The sequence below is a fragment of the Loxodonta africana genome, chromosome 7 (assembly GCF_030014295.1).
Source record: "Loxodonta africana isolate mLoxAfr1 chromosome 7, mLoxAfr1.hap2, whole genome shotgun sequence".
Lineage (NCBI taxonomy): Eukaryota > Metazoa > Chordata > Mammalia > Proboscidea > Elephantidae > Loxodonta > Loxodonta africana.
The window spans coordinates 11,722,679-11,740,245 of NC_087348.1; the positions used below are offsets into that span (position 1 = coordinate 11,722,679).

The window sequence follows — 17,567 nt, forward strand, 5'->3', positions numbered from 1 at the left end:
CAGTTCGAATCCACCAGCCACTCCTTGGAAGCCCTATGGGGTAGCTCTGCTCTGCCCTGTGGGGTCGCTCTGCTCTGCCCTGTGGGGTCACTATGAGTCAGGATCAACTCAATGGCAATGGGCTTGGGCTTGGGCTTGCCCTCTCTACATACCCTAAGCAGACCATGGGGGACTGTGTTAACAGCCTGGGAGAACACAGTGGGCCTGCACTTGCATTTCACTCTACATTTTCATAATGGTTCAGTGCATCAGGGCCTCAGGGCCATGCCATCTATTTGAAGGACAGGCCCTTCCCCTGCTGGGAAAACCTGTGACTGTTGAGTTAGCTCAGTTCAGTGCAGAAGTGATAGCAAAGTTATTGTTGCCACCAATTTAAAGCTGTGTCTTCTAATCCAGTTTTCATAGTAGTAAAAAATGTAAATTCTGATCTCCATCTCTCTGAACACTTCAACTATAAGTTGTTTTTGTTTTGCGAAGAGGAGGTGTGTATTATTTACTGGGCTACAAAAACCCCTTACTGGAATAACCATAGACTGATATTTGCATGCATATAAATTGGAACAGCTTTAAGTCAGATTGTCTAAATAGGATGTGTCAGGCAATCTGTTGGATTTAGGTAAAAACAGGACTAAGACCACAAATCAAGTTGATTCACTAATGGATCACAATAGGCGTGACAGTTTTGGTGGATGGGACACTGAGAAGCAGGTAAGAGCTTTGAAAAGAAAAAGAAAGCGACCAGTCTAGAAGTCATGAACTTGTCTGGCAGGCTGAATCTGGTTCACGAGTGTGTTATATTTGATTAGAACAGTGATCTTATACAATATGATTTCGTTGTCAAAATTTTCAAATGGGAATTTTGGCAATACAACACAATTTTTCATTATCTTAAAAAAAATCAAATTATGGTGCCTTGGGGTACTCGTTCTTGTATAGGGTCCGCTGACTAACACAAGCTCCCATTGCTCATTTTGTGCAATGCTCTTTCTTCCACCTGGCACTGATGTGATTTTCAATTGACATTCACCTTGGTAATACATTATACTTATCTAACATCTGAGTTGTATTACTTATTTTTGCTCTCCGCCGGGACCCTGTAAGTGTTCTAGTTTTCATGCTCTGGATTAGGTCAATCTGGTAAATAAAACTGTGGTGAAATGAGTTCCTTTATGTGCCTTTTGTTTTGGTTCTTTGGAAAAACACCTTGAAAGATTTTTTTCCCTAAGCCTTGAGGTGTTAACTTTGCCCTATTTTTGTACCCCAGAGGGTTTGTTACTTTTGTCCAGGTTGATTGACATTTCCTGGGTAAGCTGTAAACAACTTGGTTTTCATACTTTTTGTCTGCTCCTGGCCTGCATCCTGCCCTGTGACTGGTGTGCACCTTGCAGAGATTGGTCAATAGATTATTGAAATGAGGTGAGTTGTAGCCTACTATGTAAGTTAAACATCTATGGCCTATCAAGAGGGGACTGGTCAGGCCGTGGGAGTACCTAGTGGGAGTGCCATGTCTTGAAATTGACAAGGAGTTTGTGTATTTAAGCATCCAGCCCCACAGAGGCTTTTGAGACAAAAAGAAGCAAGAAGAGACGCAGCAGGAAGAAGCAGAATGAAGAAGAGAATAAAGAAGAAGCAGAGAGAAAGAAGGTAAGGAGTCTCCTAAAAGAGACATAACACGAATCAAGGGATGTAACACTGAAGACAGTGAGTTCGAGCCCAGGGACAATGCAGACTGTGACGGACAGAGCCCTGAGAGGACCAAGAGGAGCCAGTCTTGAGGGGGCTAGGAGGGGCCTATTCTGATGGGGCCAAAAGGAGCCTGTCCTGAGCAGGCCAAGAGGAGCCTATCTTGAGGGGCCAAGAAGAGCCTGCCCTGACAAAGCCAAGAGGAGGCTGTCTTCAGGGGGTCAAGAAGAAGACTGACCTCAGGGAGCTGAGAGTAGGCTTGCACAGTTGAAGGGAGCTAAAAGAATTGTCCTACATGCCTACGTGCTTCCTGATCCTGAGTTGTCACCTGTTGATTCTGATCCCAAGTTATACCCTATTCCTTAATAAATCACATAACAGTACTGTGTGGCCTTTGAAACAGATTACAAACCCAGAAGAGAAGTAGAAGGTGCTGTGGGATGGATCACTGGTGTGAGAATTGGTAAAAGGTTGAATGGTGGAGGTATGTCTTACCTCCACCTCATAGGGAGCAGCCTTAGACTGATTTTGATTTGCATTATCCCCTCTGAAGTTAGATAGCTTCTCATGATGCTAATATTACTATTACCATTCAAATTTTACAAAAATTCTTGATACAAAGACAGTTCCTGAGAAATTACTTAGTCCAATGCAATTTTATATACTTTAGGCATATAAACAGAATTCTTAGGACTGCTGTATAACTCTACCCCCATGTGTCTGTCAGTTTTGTTGTACTGTGGTGACTTGCATGTTCCTGTGATGCTCAAAGCTATGCCGCCAGTATTTCAAATACCAGCAGTGTCACCCATGGTGGATAGGATTCAACAAAGCTTCCAGACTAAGACAGACTAGAAAGAAGGACCACAATGTACTTCTGAAAAAAATTAGCCAGTGAAAACCTTACAAATAGCAGCAGAACATTGTCTGGTATAATGTCAGAAAACGAGTACCTCAAGTTGGAAAGCACTCAGAATACGGTGGATTAGACACGGTGGCTGCAACGATGAGCTGAAGCATAGCAAAATTGTGAGGACGGCACAGGTCCGGGCAATGTTTCATTCTGTTGTACACAGGGTCGCTATGAGTTGGAACCAACTTGATGGCACCTAACAACATAAAAAAAAAAAACCTCCACCTAAATTTCAAAGTTTCCTTGTTTTTAAAAAACCAATGCCAATGGTGTCCCATCAAATCAGTACCCTCAGTGCATTGTTTCTGCAGTGGCTTCATATTTGTGGAAACCTTTAATTCTTTCCACCATCTTCAGTGGGATCTGAACTCTCAGGACCATTTTTTTCTTCTTCATTAAAGTATTCTGCTAAATGATCTTCTAATTTTTTCTGGGCCTATATAGCCTGTCACATGTGCCATTGAACATATTTTTAGATGTGTTTTTTTTTTTCTTCCTCTTTGTCTGTCTAACTCCTAATCTTCTCCTTTCACAAGGAAATAAGAGTAGATGTTTCTTCTTGTGCTCCTGTGGGGAAATTAATTCCCTTATTTGGCCTTTGCCCTTGGTTTTTGGAAAAATAATTTAGGGGATTTCCTATGTAATTGACTAAACCTGTGTATTTGTTGGAGCCCTGGTGGCACAGTGGTTAAGATATCAGCTGCAAACCAAAAAGTGGGGAGCTCGAATCCACCAGCTGGTCCTTGGAAATCCTGTGGGGCAATTCTACTCTGTCCTGTAGGGTCACTATGAGTCTGAATTGACTCAACAGCAATGGGTTTTGGGAGTTTTTTGGTGGATTTATTAGACACCAGTATAGCTAGGCAGCCTACCCAGTAACTTACTGGAACACGTGGACTGGCTTTAAAATCCCTGTTACATGGGGCTCAGAGAGCTTTTTCCTCTGATAACAGTCCTGATCCAGATCTGGCCTGATTGAGAGCTGTCCTAGTCAGGAGCTTTTTGTTCCAAGAGCTGTTCTGATTGAGAGTGGTCCGGGATGAGGGATTTTTGCTCTGAGAGCTTTTCTGACCAAGGGCATTTCTGCTTCAAGAGGTGTCCTGCTTTGTGAGCTTCCCTGGTTGCCTAAGGGAACCCTTCTAAACCTTGTCCATGTACCTCTTCATGAAGCGGATCCTGAAGTTATATCCTATTACACTAATAAACCTCATAACCGTAAGATTAATCCAAGAGCTCTTGAGAGTTTACAGTGAATTATCAAAGCCAGCAGAGAAAGGGCTGTAAGGTAGCCTGGTATCAGAGATAACGGAGAGCTTAGAAAGCGGGGATATGCTTGATCGCTGCGTCTTAGGAACCAGCTTTATGCTGTTCTTATTAACAAAATTATCAGTGTAGCTCCATTGTCACTCTTTCCATTCTCTTATCATTGTGTAAATTTGGATTTACAATTGGCTATTATTTTTCTTTCTCATAATACTGTGAAAACTCATTGAAAGCTGAGTTCCTGACTTATTCTGTTATTCATGGTCTAGCCACCTGCCTGGCACACAATCATTGTTCAGTAAGTGCCTATATATGTGCCTGACATGGTGAATAATTTACTTAATGGTCCACAGCAATATCTGCCTTTTGTACCTGGAGCGAAAAACAAAGAAAAGAGAAAGACTTCTCTGAAGTATTTCCACTCAGTTATGCTCTTGGAACTTGTAATATGTAGAGTATAATCTCCACGAAGCAGAGATTTGGGGCTGTTGTGGTCGCTGCCATGTTTCCAGGGCTAGAACAGCACCTACCACATGGTTCATTAAACACATCTTGAAAAGGAGTGGGTGACTGAATGAAGAAATAAGTGACTCTCCTTATGCTCTCTTCTGCATGGTCACTAACCCTTCCTTCTACTGGCCTTAATACCTTTAAAAAAGACCCACAGATATTAATTTGAAAGGAACATATTAGTTTTAGTCACTTTACCTTGTACAATGAGAGAGACAAATATACAATCTCTCCATTTATGAATACTCAATGCTTTTTGCTTCTGTGGAGCCAAAATTCCAGTGTTCAATGCTTGTTACCATATTCTTCTTCAGTGACAAAACAAACAATGTTGATGCCCATCGAGATATAGGGCAGTCAGGATAGAAGATCCATAACCATACCTGCATCTCAACCTCTGTTCAACTTTGGACACCAACTAGTTTAGAAGTCAAGTTATGTCCTCCTTCCATCTCTTCGTCAGGTCTCCCTTTTAGCTCACCTCCATGGTCAAGGTCTCTCCAGCATTCTTTATTCCATTTATGTGTGCAACTTTTCTAAGTTCCGTTAAGCCATCCTTGGGTTTATTGTTGACAATCAGCCATCGAGCAGACTCTGCCAACCACCTGAGCAAAGAGGAAGACACAGGAGCAATCTCTCAGTTGCTTATTTTTCATATAACCTCTGTCCCTAGAGGCCTTTTCACTTCCATCTACTACCCACTGCTTTTTTAGATACACCGAGGAATATAACTTACCTTCTCTTGTATCATAACTCGAAAAATATGGGGCTGACACTCCTGCCCCCATGCAGTACACCTTCACTGCTGAGGATGCTGACTTGGAGACAAAACATCTCCCTTCTTACTCGGGTGCAAATTTACCATGAAGCTCCTGAAGCTGAAGCTTGACTTCCCCTCACTTGTATAGACCTTTTCTAAGGCCTTTATAGAAGCCTAGGAAATACATATTCAAAATATGTTGTCATTTTCTAAAAGAAGTACCTTCAAGACGGTTATGTACACTTACAGCCTCACAAAGACTGGACTCACTCCTGATTCTACCAGCTATGAGGGAAACTTGCTACACAAGCAAGGTACTTACTTAAATATGTATCAGTTTTTGTTTTTTTGTTTTTGTTGTTGTTAATGGAATTGGGGCAGTGGTGAGTGCCAACTGTCATGTAGGGTACTTTTAAGGATGTAAGGAGATAATGGATGAGCCTGACATGGAGTACATCCTCTTCTCTATTTGAATTCATCTCATTGTATTAAACCTATGATTCCAGATTATCTCTCTGAGGAAGACTCATTTCTAACCAAGTAAGCTTCCTCCACTGAATGAATCTTCTTAAGGAGAGGGGAACGTTTAGACACCTGAAGGCTTCTAAAGAAATTGTAGGGAAGAGGAGTACAGAAAATGTATACAAATCATCTACTCTTCCTGCATTTGTTAATTTTAATTGAATACTGAGTAGATGAAAGCTTCTCCTTCAATCTGTGTTTTACACCCAGCGAAACCATATATGACAGGCTGCTCTTTCTTCAGATAATTTTGGAGGTAAATTTGGTGCACCTCCCTCTCATCCAGTGTTGTTCTTATTGTTAGGTGCGGTCAAGTCGCTTCCAACTCACGTACAACAGAATGAAACACTGCCCGGTCCAGTGCCATCCTTACAATCATTGTTATGCTTGAGCCCATCATTGCAGCCACTTTGTCAATCCATGTCATTCAGGGACTTCTTCTTTTCTGACCCTCTACTTTACTTTACCAAGCATGATGTCCTTCTCCAGGGACCGGTCCCTCCTAATAACATGTCCAAAATATATGAGACTAAGTCTCACCATTCTTGCTTCTAATGAGTGTTCTGGCTGTATTTCTTCCAAGACAGATTTGTTCGTTCTTCTAGCAATCCGTGGTATAGTCAATATTCTTCACTGATATCATAATTCAAAGGCAGCAATTCTTCTTTGATCTTCCTTATACATTGTCAAGCTCTCATATACATATGGGGCAAAAGCACCATGGCTTGGGGCACACACATCTTATTCCTCAAAGTGACATCTTTGTTTTTTAACACTTTAAAGAGATCTTTTACAGCAGATTTACCCAGTGCAATGCATTGTTTGATTTCTTGACTGCTGCCTCCATGGGCATTGATTGTGGATCCAAATAAAATGAAATCCTCGACAACTTCAATCTTTGCTCCGTTTATCATAATGTTGCTTATTGGTCCAGCTATGAAGATTTTTGTTTTCTTTATATTGAGGTGTAATCCATACTGAAGGCTGTGGTCTTTGCTCTTCATCAGCAAGTGCTTCAAGTCCTCTTCACTTTCAGCAAGCAAGGTTGTGTCATCTGCATATTGTAGGCTGTTGATGAGTCTTTCTCCAATCTTGATGCCTCAATTTTCTTCATATAGTCCAGCTTCTCAGATTTTACTCAGCGTACATATTGAATAAGTACAGTGGAAGAATACAAACCTGACGCACACATTTCCTGACTTTAAACCACTCAGAATCTAATTGTTCTTTTTGATCAAACTGCCTGTTGGTCTAAGTTCAGCTTCCTCGTGAGCACAATTAAGTGTTCTGGGATTCCCATTCTTCTCAGTGTTATCCATAATTTGTTATGATCCACACAGTCAAATGCCTTTGCATAGTCAGTAAAACACATGTAAACATCTTGCCGGTATTCTCTGCTCTCAGCCATGATCCACCTGACATCAGCAGTGATATCCCTGGTTCCATGTCTTCTTCTGAATCCAGTTTGAATTTCTGGCAGTTCCCTGTCAATGTACTGCTACAACCACTTTTGAATGACCTTCGGCAAAGTTTCACTTGCCTGTGATATTAATGATATTGTTCAATAATGTCCACATTTTGTTGGATCACCTTTCTTTGGAACCAGTACAAATAGGATCTCTTCCAATCATTCGGCCAGGTAGCTGTCTTCCAAATTTCTTGGCATAGACAAGTGAGCAACTCCAGCACTACATTCATTTGTTGAAACATCTCAATTGGTATTCCATCAATTCCTGGAGCCTTGTTTTACACAAATGCCTTCAGTGCAGCTTGGACCTCTTCCTTTAGTACAATTGGTTCCTAATCGTATGCTACCTTCTGAAATTGTTGAATGCTGACCAATTCTTTTTGGTACAGTGACTCTCTGTATCCCTTCTATCTTCTTTTTATGCTTCCTGTGTCATTTAATATTTTCCCCTTAGAATCCTTCACTATTGCAACTAGGGGCTTGAATTTTTTCTTCAGTTTTTTCAGTTTGAGAAATGCCGAGCCTGTTTTTCTCTTTGGGTTTTCTATTTCCAGCTCTTTTCACATGTCATTATAATAGTTTTTCTTTTCAAGCCACCTTTTGAAATCTTCTATTCAACTCTTCTACTTCATCATTTCTTCCTTTTGCTTTAGCTACTCTATGTTCAAGAGCAAGTTTCAGAGTCTCTTCTGACATCCATTTTGGTCTTTCTTTCTTTCCTTTCTTTTTAATGACCTCTTGCTTTGTTCATGTATGATGTCCTTGATGTCATTCCACAACTCTTCCGGTCTTTGGTCATTAGTGTTCAATGCATCAAATCTATTCTTGAGATGGTCTCTAAATTCAGGTGGGATACACTCGAGTTCGAACTTTGGCTCTCACGGACTTGTTCTAATTTCCTTCGGCTTCAATTTGAACTTGTATATGAGCAACTGATGGTCTGTTCCACAGTTGCCCCTCGCCCTTTTCTGATTATATTTAGCTTTTCCATCATCTGTTCCCACAGATGTAGTCAATTTGATTCCTGTGTATTCCATCTGGGGAGGTCCACATGTATAGTCTCCATTTACGTTGTTGAAAAAAAGTATTTGCAATGAAGAAGTCATTGATCTGTTACCACGTGTCTGTCAGTTTATCGTACTGTGATGGCTTGCGTGTTGCTGTGATACTGAAAGTTTTCCCACTGGTGTTTCAAATATCAGCCAGGCCATACTTGGTGGACAGATTTCAGCTGAGCTTCCAGACTAAGTCAGACTAGGAAGAAGGACCTGACAGTCTACTTCTGAAAAAATTAACTGGGGAAAACCTTATGAATAGCAGCAGAAAATTGTCTGATACTGTGCTGGAAGATGAGCCTCTGCCTTGTCGAGTTTTAACTTCCTCTTTCTTCTGCCAGGACCCTGATGATGTTCCATTACACTTAGAATAAAACCCTTCCAGACTCTAGAGCTAGGCTTTCTTATCTCCTACTACCCTCCTCTTATTTCCAGCTAGTCCTCAAACATCAAGTCAGTTCCCACTCCAGAGCATTTGCATTTGATCCTACCCCTCAATGGTACTGGGTCCTGGGTCTACCCCTAATACTCTTTTCCCTGATCCTCTCTCAACCTGTGCCTCCTAATAACTTAAGTTCACGTGTATGCCATCAAAGATCTTTTCCATTACTCCTTATCTAGTGTTGCCCCCACCTAAGCTACTCTCACTACATTTTCCAGCCTTTATTGTCTTTTTAATGTGAGTTTTACCACATGAACCTTTAAAGCTCATACTTCTCTATTGGGTGGTAGCAGAGCCATTTCGGAGGCTACTGAAATAGTCTGGAGGAAGGATGCTAGGGGTGTAAATTAGTGAGGTATCTATATAAATGATAAAAGGTACTTGGATTTGGGAAGTGTTTTAGAGGTAGAATTCTTTTTTTTTCTTTTTAATATTGGGGAATTGCCAGTGAGATTAATAGATGAATCCAGGGAGGATACAGGGCTTGGCTTGAACAATTGAGTAAATGCTAATGCCACTGTACAAAATGGGAGAACACTAGGGTAGAAGCAGATTTGGTGGCGAAGACCAAGATGTCTGCTTTGGAATTGCTGAGATGGAGGTGACTATTGACATGCATATGGAACTGTCAGGTACATAGTTGAATATATAGATATGATGGTAAAGAGAGAGGTCAAGGCTGGGGACATAAACTTGATATTTAATCAGAATTTAAATAGTTCTTAAAGCTATGAGACAGGGAAGTATCACATAGAGAAGCCAAATTGTGAATGCAAAGGAGAAGTTCTTGCAGGAAATTAAAATTAAAAGTGTTACTACAGTGAACACACGAATGATAAAAAAGCAAAACAGCCTTATTACTGATATGGAGAAAATTTTAGTGGTCTTGACAGAAGGTGAAACCAACCACAGCATTCTCTTAATCCAAAACCTAATCCAGAGCAACGCCCTGTTGTTGTTGTTGTTAGGTGCCATTGAGTCAGTTTCGACTCATACTGACCCTGTGTACTACAGAATGAAACACTGCCCAGTCCTGTGCCATGCTCACAATCATTGTTATGCTTGAGCCCATTGTTGCAGCCACTGTGTCAATCCATCTCTTTGAGGGTTCTTCCTCTTTTCTGTTGACCCTGTACTTTACCAAGCATGATGCCATTCTCCAGGGACTGATCCCTCCTGACAACATGTCCAAAGTATGTAAGACGTAGTCTCGCCATCCTTGCCTCCAAGGACCACCCTAGTTTTACTTGCTCCAAGACAGATCTGTTCATTCTTTTGGCAGTCCATGGTATATTCACCAACACCACAATTCACAGGCATCAATTCTTCTTTGTTCTTTCTTATTCATTGTCCAGCCTTCACATGCATATGATGCTATTGAAAATACCATGGCTTGGGGTCAGGTGCACCTTAGTCTTCAAGGTGACATCTTTGCTTTTCCGAGCAAAGGCCTTAACTCTCCAATTCTATGAAAGCTGAGAAAAGTGAGGAAGCTGCAGAAGCAAAGTTTGAAGCTAGCAGAGGTTGGTTCATGAGGTTTAAGGAAAGAAACTGTCTCCAGAACATAAAAGTGCAAGGCGAAGAAGCAAGTCCTGATGTAGAAACTGCGGCAAGTTATCCAAAGATCTAGCTAAATAATTGATGAAGGTGACTACATTAAACAACAGAATTTCAGTGGAAACCAGACAGCGTTATATTGGAAGAAGATGCCATCTAGGACTTCCAGAGCTAGAAAGGAGAAGTCAATGCCTGCCTTCAAAACTTCAAAGGACAGGCTGGCTCTCGTTAGGGGCTAATGCAGCTGGTGACTTTAAGATGAAGCCACTGCTCATTTACCATTCTGAAAATTCTAGGGCCCTTAAGAATTATGCTAAATCTACACTGCCTGTGCTCTGTAAATGAAACAACAAAGTCTGGATGAAAGCGCATCTGTTTACAACATGGTTTACTGAATATTTTAAGAGCTACTGCTCAGAAAAAAAGGATTCGTTTCAAAATATTACTGCTCATTGACAATGCACTTGGGCATGTCCAAAGAGATCAATGTTGTTTTCGTGCCTGTTAACTCAACTTCTTCTTGCATGAAGTACAACTAGAATGCTCCTTAAAAGCAGGGATGGCAAAACTTCCTCTCACATACTTTGGACATGTTATCAGAAGGGGCCAACCCCCAGAGAAGGACACCATACTTGGTAAAGTGAAGGGCAATGAAAAAGAGGAAGACCCTCAATGAGGTAGATTGACACAGTGGCTGCAACAATGGGCTCAAGCATAACAACAATTGTGAGGATGGCGCAGGACCAGGCAGTGTTTCATTCTGTTGTACATAGGGGTCACTATGAGTCAGGATCAACTGGATGGCACCTAACAACGACAACACAACATCCATTCTGCAGCCCATGGATCAAAGAGTAATTTCAATTTTCAGCTCTTATAATTTAAGAAATATATTTTGTAAGGCTGCCATAGATAGTGATTCCTCTGATGGATCTGGCAAAGTAAATTGAAGACCTTCTGGAAGCATTCACCATTCTTGATGCCATTAAGAACATTCATGTCTCATGGGAGGAGGTCAAAATACAAACATTAACAGGAGTTTAAAAGAAATTAATTTCAACCCTCATGAATGACTTCGAGAAGTTCAAGACCTTAGTGGAGGAAATAACTGCAGATGTGTTGAAAATAGCAAGAGAACTAGAATTAGAAGTGAGCCTGAAGATATGACTGAATTCCTCCAATGTCATGGTAAAACTTTAATAGATGAGGAGTTGCTTCTTACAGATGAGTAAAGTGGTTTCTTGAGATGGAATCTACTCCTAGTAAAGATGCTGTGAACATTGTTGAAATGACAACAAAGGGTTTAGAATATTATTAATAAACTTAGTTAATACAACTGTGGCAGAGTTTGAGATGATCAACTCCAATTTTGAAAGAAGTTCTACAGTGAGTAAAATGCTATCAAACAGCATTGCATACTACAGAGAAAAGATTCTTGAAATGAAGAGTCAATCGATGCAGCAAACTTCTTTGTTGTCTTTTTTTAAGAAACTGCCGCAGCCACCCCAGCCTTCAGCAACCACCACCTTGATCAGTCAGCAGCCATCAACATCAAGGCAATACTCTCTACCAGAAAAAGATTACAACTCGCTGAAGGTTCAAATGATGGTTTGCATTTTTTAGCAGTGTTGTTGTTGTTGTTAAGTGCTGTTGAGTGAGTTCCAACTCATAGTAATCCTATATACAACAGAATGAAACACTGCACAGTCCTGCACCATCCTCATAATCGTTGTTATGCTTGAGCCCATTGTTACAGCCACTGTGTCAACCTATCTCTTCGAGGGTCTTCCTCTTTTTAACTGACCCCCTACCCTACCAAGCATGATGTCCTGGGACTGGTCCCTCCTGATAACATGTCCAAATTACGTAAGATGAAGTCTCACCATTCCTGCTTCTAATGAGCATTCTGGCTGTACTTCTTCCAAGACAGATTTGTTCCTTTTTCTGGCAATCCATTCAATATTCTTCGCCAATACCATAATTCAAAGACATCAATTATTCTTCCATCTTCCTTATTCATTGTCCAGCCTTTACATGCATATGAGGCAATTGAAAGTACCATGGCTTACCACGGCTTGGGTTAGGCACACCTTAGTCCTTAAAGTGACATCTTTGCTTTTTAACACTGAAGGGTTCTTGTGCAGCAGATTTGTCCCATGCGTCATTCGATCTCTTGACTGCTGCTTCCGTGGGTGTTAATTGTGAATCCAAGTAAAATGAAATTCTTTACAATTTCATATGTCCTCTATTTATCGTAATGTAGTTTTTATTTTTTTGCTTTTTTTTTTTTAGCTTACTGGTCCAGTTGCGAGGATTTTTGTTTTCTTATGTTGGAGGTGTAATCCGTACTGAAGGCTGTGGTCTTTGATCTTCATCAGTAAGTGCTTCAACTCCCTTTACTTTCACCAAGCAAGGTTGTGTCACCTGAATATCAAAGGTTGTTAACGAGTCTTCCTCCAATCCTGATGCCCTGTTATTGTTCATGTGGTCCAGCTTCTCGGTTTGTTTGCTGAGCATACAGACTGAACAAGTATGGTGAAAGGACACAACCCTGACACACAGTGTTCCTGACTTTAAACCACACAGTGTTCCCTTGTTCTGTCTGAATGACCGCCTCTTGGCCTAAGTACAGTTCCGTGTGAGCACAATTAAGTGTTCCAAAATTTCCATTCTTCGAAATGTTATCCATAATTTGTTATGATCCACACAGCCGAATGCCTTTGTATAGCCAATAAAACACAGGTAAGCATTTTTTTGGTATTCTCTGCTTTCAGCCATGGTCCATCTGACATCAGCAGTAATATCCCTTGTTCCATGACCTCTGAATTCGACTTGAATTTCTGGCAGTTCTCTGTCAACTTACTGTTGCAATCGCTTTTGAATGATCTTCAGCAAAATTTTACTTGTGTGTGATATTAACGATATTGTTCGATAATCTCCACATTCTGTGGGATCACCTTTCTTTGGAATGGGTACAAATATGGATCTATTTTCCAGCCAGTTAGCCAGACAGCTGTATTCCAAATTTCTTGGTATAGACAAGTGAGTATCTCCAGCACTGCATGTTTGCTGAAACATCTCAATTGGCATTCCATTAATTCCTGGAGCCTTGTTTTTCTCTAATGCCTTCAGTGAACCTTGGACCTCTTCCTTCAGTACCATCAATTCCTGATCATATGCTACCTCCTGAAATGGTTGAACATTGACTAATTCTTTTTGGTACAGTGACTCTGTGTATTTCTTCCATCTTCTTTTGATGCTTCCTGCATTGTTCAATATTTTCCTGGCAGAATGCTTCAACATCGCAACTTGAGGCTTGAATTTTTTCTTCGGTCCTTTCTGTTTGAGAAATGCCAAGCATATTCTTCCCTTTTGGTTTTCTATCTCCAGATCTTTTCACACTTCATTATAATACTTTACTTTGTCTTCTCAGATCACCCTTTGAAATCTTCCATTCAGCTCTTTTGCTTCACTATTTCTTCCATTTTGCTTTAGCTACTCTACATTCAAGAGCAAATTTCAGAATCTTTTCTGACATGCATTTTCGTCTTTTCTTTCTTTCCTATCTTTTTAATGACCTCTTGCCTTCTTCGTGTATGATGTCTTTGATGTCATTCCACAACTTGTCTGGTCTTTGATCATTGGCATTCAATGAATTAAATCTATTCTTGAGATGGTCTCCAAATTCAGGTGGGATATACTCAAGGTAGTACTTTGGTTCTTGTGGACTTGTTCTAATTTCTTTCAACTTCAACTTGCATATGAGCAATTGATGGCCTATTCTGCAGTTGGCCCAGGCCTTTTCTGACTGATGATACTGAGTTTTTTCATTATCTCTTTCCACATATGTAGTTGATTTGATTCCTGTGCATTCCATCTAGCAAGGTCCATGTGTGTAGTCGTCATTTATGTTGTTGAAAAAAGGTATTTGCAGTGAAGAAGTTGTTGCTCTTGCAAAATTTTATCATGCAATCTACAGCATCGTTTCTATCACCAAGACCATATTTTTCAACTACCAATCCTTTTTCTTTGTTTCCAACTTTTGCATTCCAATCACCAGTAATTATCAATGCATCTTTATTGCATGTTTGGTCAATTTCAGACTGCAGAAATTGGTAAAAAGCCTCAATTTCTTCATCTTTAACCTTAGTGGTTGGTTTGTAAATTTGAATAATAGTTGTATTAACTGGTCTTCATTGTAGGTGTATGGATACTATCCTATCACTGACAAAGTTATACTTCAGGATAGATCTTGAAATGATCTTTTTGATAATGAACACGATGCCATTTCTCTTCAGTTTGTCATTCCCAGCATAATAGTCTATATTATTGTCTAATTCAAAATGGCCAATACCAGTCTGTTTCAGCTTACTAATGCTTAAGATAGCAATGTTTATGTGTTCCATTTCATTTTTGACAATTCCCAGTTTTCCAAGATTCATACTTCATATATTCCACTTTTCAATTATTAATAGATATTTGCAGCTATTTATTTTCATTTTGAGTCTTGCCACATCAGCAAATGGTCCCGAAAGCTTGACTCCACCCATATCATTAAGGCCAACTCCACTTTGAGGAGGCAGCTCTTCCCCAGTCATCTTTTGAGTGCCTTCCAACCTGTGAGGCTCTTCTTCCAGCACTATATTAGACAATGTTCCACTGCTATTCATAAGGTTTTCACTGGCCAGTTTTTTCAGAAGTAGACTTCCAAATCCTTCTTCCTAGTCTGATATTTGACATACCAGTGGCAAAGCTTCCAGTATCACAGCAACATGCAAGCCACCACCGTATGACAAAGCGACTGATGATACCGAGTTTACTGTATGATACAGAGTGTCAATACGTAGTACCAATACTCCATGCATATTGTCACACGTTAATGCTGAAACAGTATCATGTTCCTGAGGACACACGAAGCTTCATGTTTGGAACCCTTCAAGACTCTGCCCTATGTGTCTCTGCCTTTTGCAGGTTCTAACTTGTATCCTTTTCCTATAATAACTGTGATTATAATGAGTTTCAGTGGGTTCTACGAGTCCTTCTAGCAAATTGTGGAACTTGAGTGTGGTTTTGGAAAATCTTCCTGAGTTTGAAGTTGTTGTCAGAAGTGATGGTGGTCTCAAAAAAAGACCAGACTTACTGGCCTGACAGAGACTGGAGAAACCCTGAGAGTATAGTCCCCAGGCACCCTTTTAGCTCAGTAATGAAGTCACTCCTAAGGTTCACCTTTCAGCCAAAGATAAGACAGGCCCATAAAACACAACAAGACTAAAGGGGTACACCAGCCCAGGAGCAAAGACTAGAATGCAGGAGGGGACAGGAAACCTGGTAATAGGGAACCCAAGGTCAAAAAGGGTAGAGTGTTTTCGAAATGTCCTGGGGTTGGTAATCAATGTCATGAAACAATATGTATACTAACTGTTTACTGAGAAGCTGGTTAGTTCTGTAAACCCTCATCTTAAGTACGATAATAAAAAAATTAAAAACCTACAAACGAAAAAAGAAGTGATAGTGGTCTTGTATGGACTCTTTTAACTTTTAGGTTGAACTTTCTAACTACGTAGTTGAACCCTAGCTTCTTGCAGTTGGGGTCGGAGGTCTTGGGCAGACTTGGCAATCTGAAGGACTGTGCCCTTAATCGTGAAAGTTGGCTAACTCCAGGTAATCATCTTTTTGTCAAGTTTACCACAAATTATTTTTATTCCCATATAATCTTGTGTTTAATATTTTTTTAGGTTTGGGTGGAAGGTGATGTTGAGATGTTGTTTCTTCCAGCTCACCATTTCTGGTACTTGTATGGCCTTTGCTCCCACCTTCCCCATTTATTGTTTACTCCACTTTTTGGCAGGATTCTTTATCACATCTCTCATGTCAAATGCTTTTATTCTAAGTCAATAATTCAGACATTTCATTATCTCCATGCCTTGAATTGGCCTTGAAATTTTGCCCTACGTCTGAAATTAATATCATTCCTGTGTCTTTTTCCAGTGTCAGAGTGGACAGTGCCCAAATTTCAAGCCGCAGAGATGTCACTGTTATTCATTGCCTTCAGTATTGGACAGATACTCCTGGGAGGACTAGCTTTTGCCATTCAAGACTGGCACAGACTGCAGTTAACTGTGTCTATGCCCATGTCTGTCTTTTTTGTGTCCTCCAGGTATAGATAATCTCCACCTGCTTTGCCTTAATGGAGACAGTGATAAGAACAGGCATGAGAATCAGGACACTTGGGTTTATTTGGTCCCTGGGTTAGTCCTGAGCCATGGTCCCCTGTCTGTACCCACCGTGCAACTTGGGAAACAAAAAGAGTAGAATGACGTTCTACCTGTGGGGCTGGGGATTTCTACTACTCATGGTTATTAACTCTTTGCCTGTATAGTCAACACAGAATTATAATTGTTATTTTTCTTAACAGAAAAGCACCATAGGTTAGGGTAATTCATAAAGCAAATATACTATATTATTTATTTAACTTTGGAAATCATTGATGGAAATGTTTTGAGTGCTTTTAGTCTTTCTGGATGAGATTGGATAAAAGGTAAGGGGAAAAATTATCTCCATAACTATTATCTCCAAAATTATTCCATTTTATCCTCCTAACAACCCTACAAGTTAGCAGAACTACTTTCCCCATTTTCCACTTGGTGAATCTGAAGCAGACATTGGTTATACAACTTGCTCACATAGCAAGTTTTCAACATAGCTGGTAAGACCCAAGTTGCAGTTTGTAGGGCGGAAGTGTACCTAATTTGGAGGCTTTCTTTAAGAAAAATATTACAAATTACTAGTACAAATTTGCTAGGGCCTCTCCTGGGGCTTTGGAAGGAGACTGCAAATTATGCAATCCAGCTCCCTGAGCTTCGTGATAAATCTACCTTGGCTTAAACCGTAGGGCAATCTAATCTGACTACACAGCCTGAATTACCAACCATGCCTCATATACTGCCTATGTTTTGTTTTGCCTAATGAGAGCATGAGTTTCTATTCCAGAGTGAAATCCAAGCATTGGTTTTATTAGAAGAAATGGGAAATGCATCTCAGGTATAAGGTTCTGTGGTGAAAACGAAGGGAAGACCTCATTGAATCTGTGCTCTTTTCTTTGATCACGTGGCTGATGGAGTCTGCTTGGTGGCTGATCGTCACCAACAATTTGAATGAGGGCTTCAAGCAACTCAAAAGAGTTGCACACATAAATGGAAAAAAGAATATTGGAGAGACCCTAAACTTGACAGTAATCTGGAAAGGAAATCTGGTTAGTGGGATGAAATGAAGATTTAACTTGACAAACATATTAATCTGGCTCCCTGGGGTGAATACAAGGCCAGAACTGGAGTTCTATGAATGGAGTCTTCTTAGATTTCTGTGCTTGTTCTCAAAGGGTGTCACTATTTCAG

General features: G+C 40.4%; 1 pseudogene; it reads left to right on the forward strand.

Annotated features, from left to right (window-relative positions):
* LOC111753195 (steroid transmembrane transporter SLC22A24-like) overlaps window positions 1-17,567 on the forward strand; it is a 35,347-nt pseudogene that overhangs the window by 4,405 nt on the left and 13,375 nt on the right.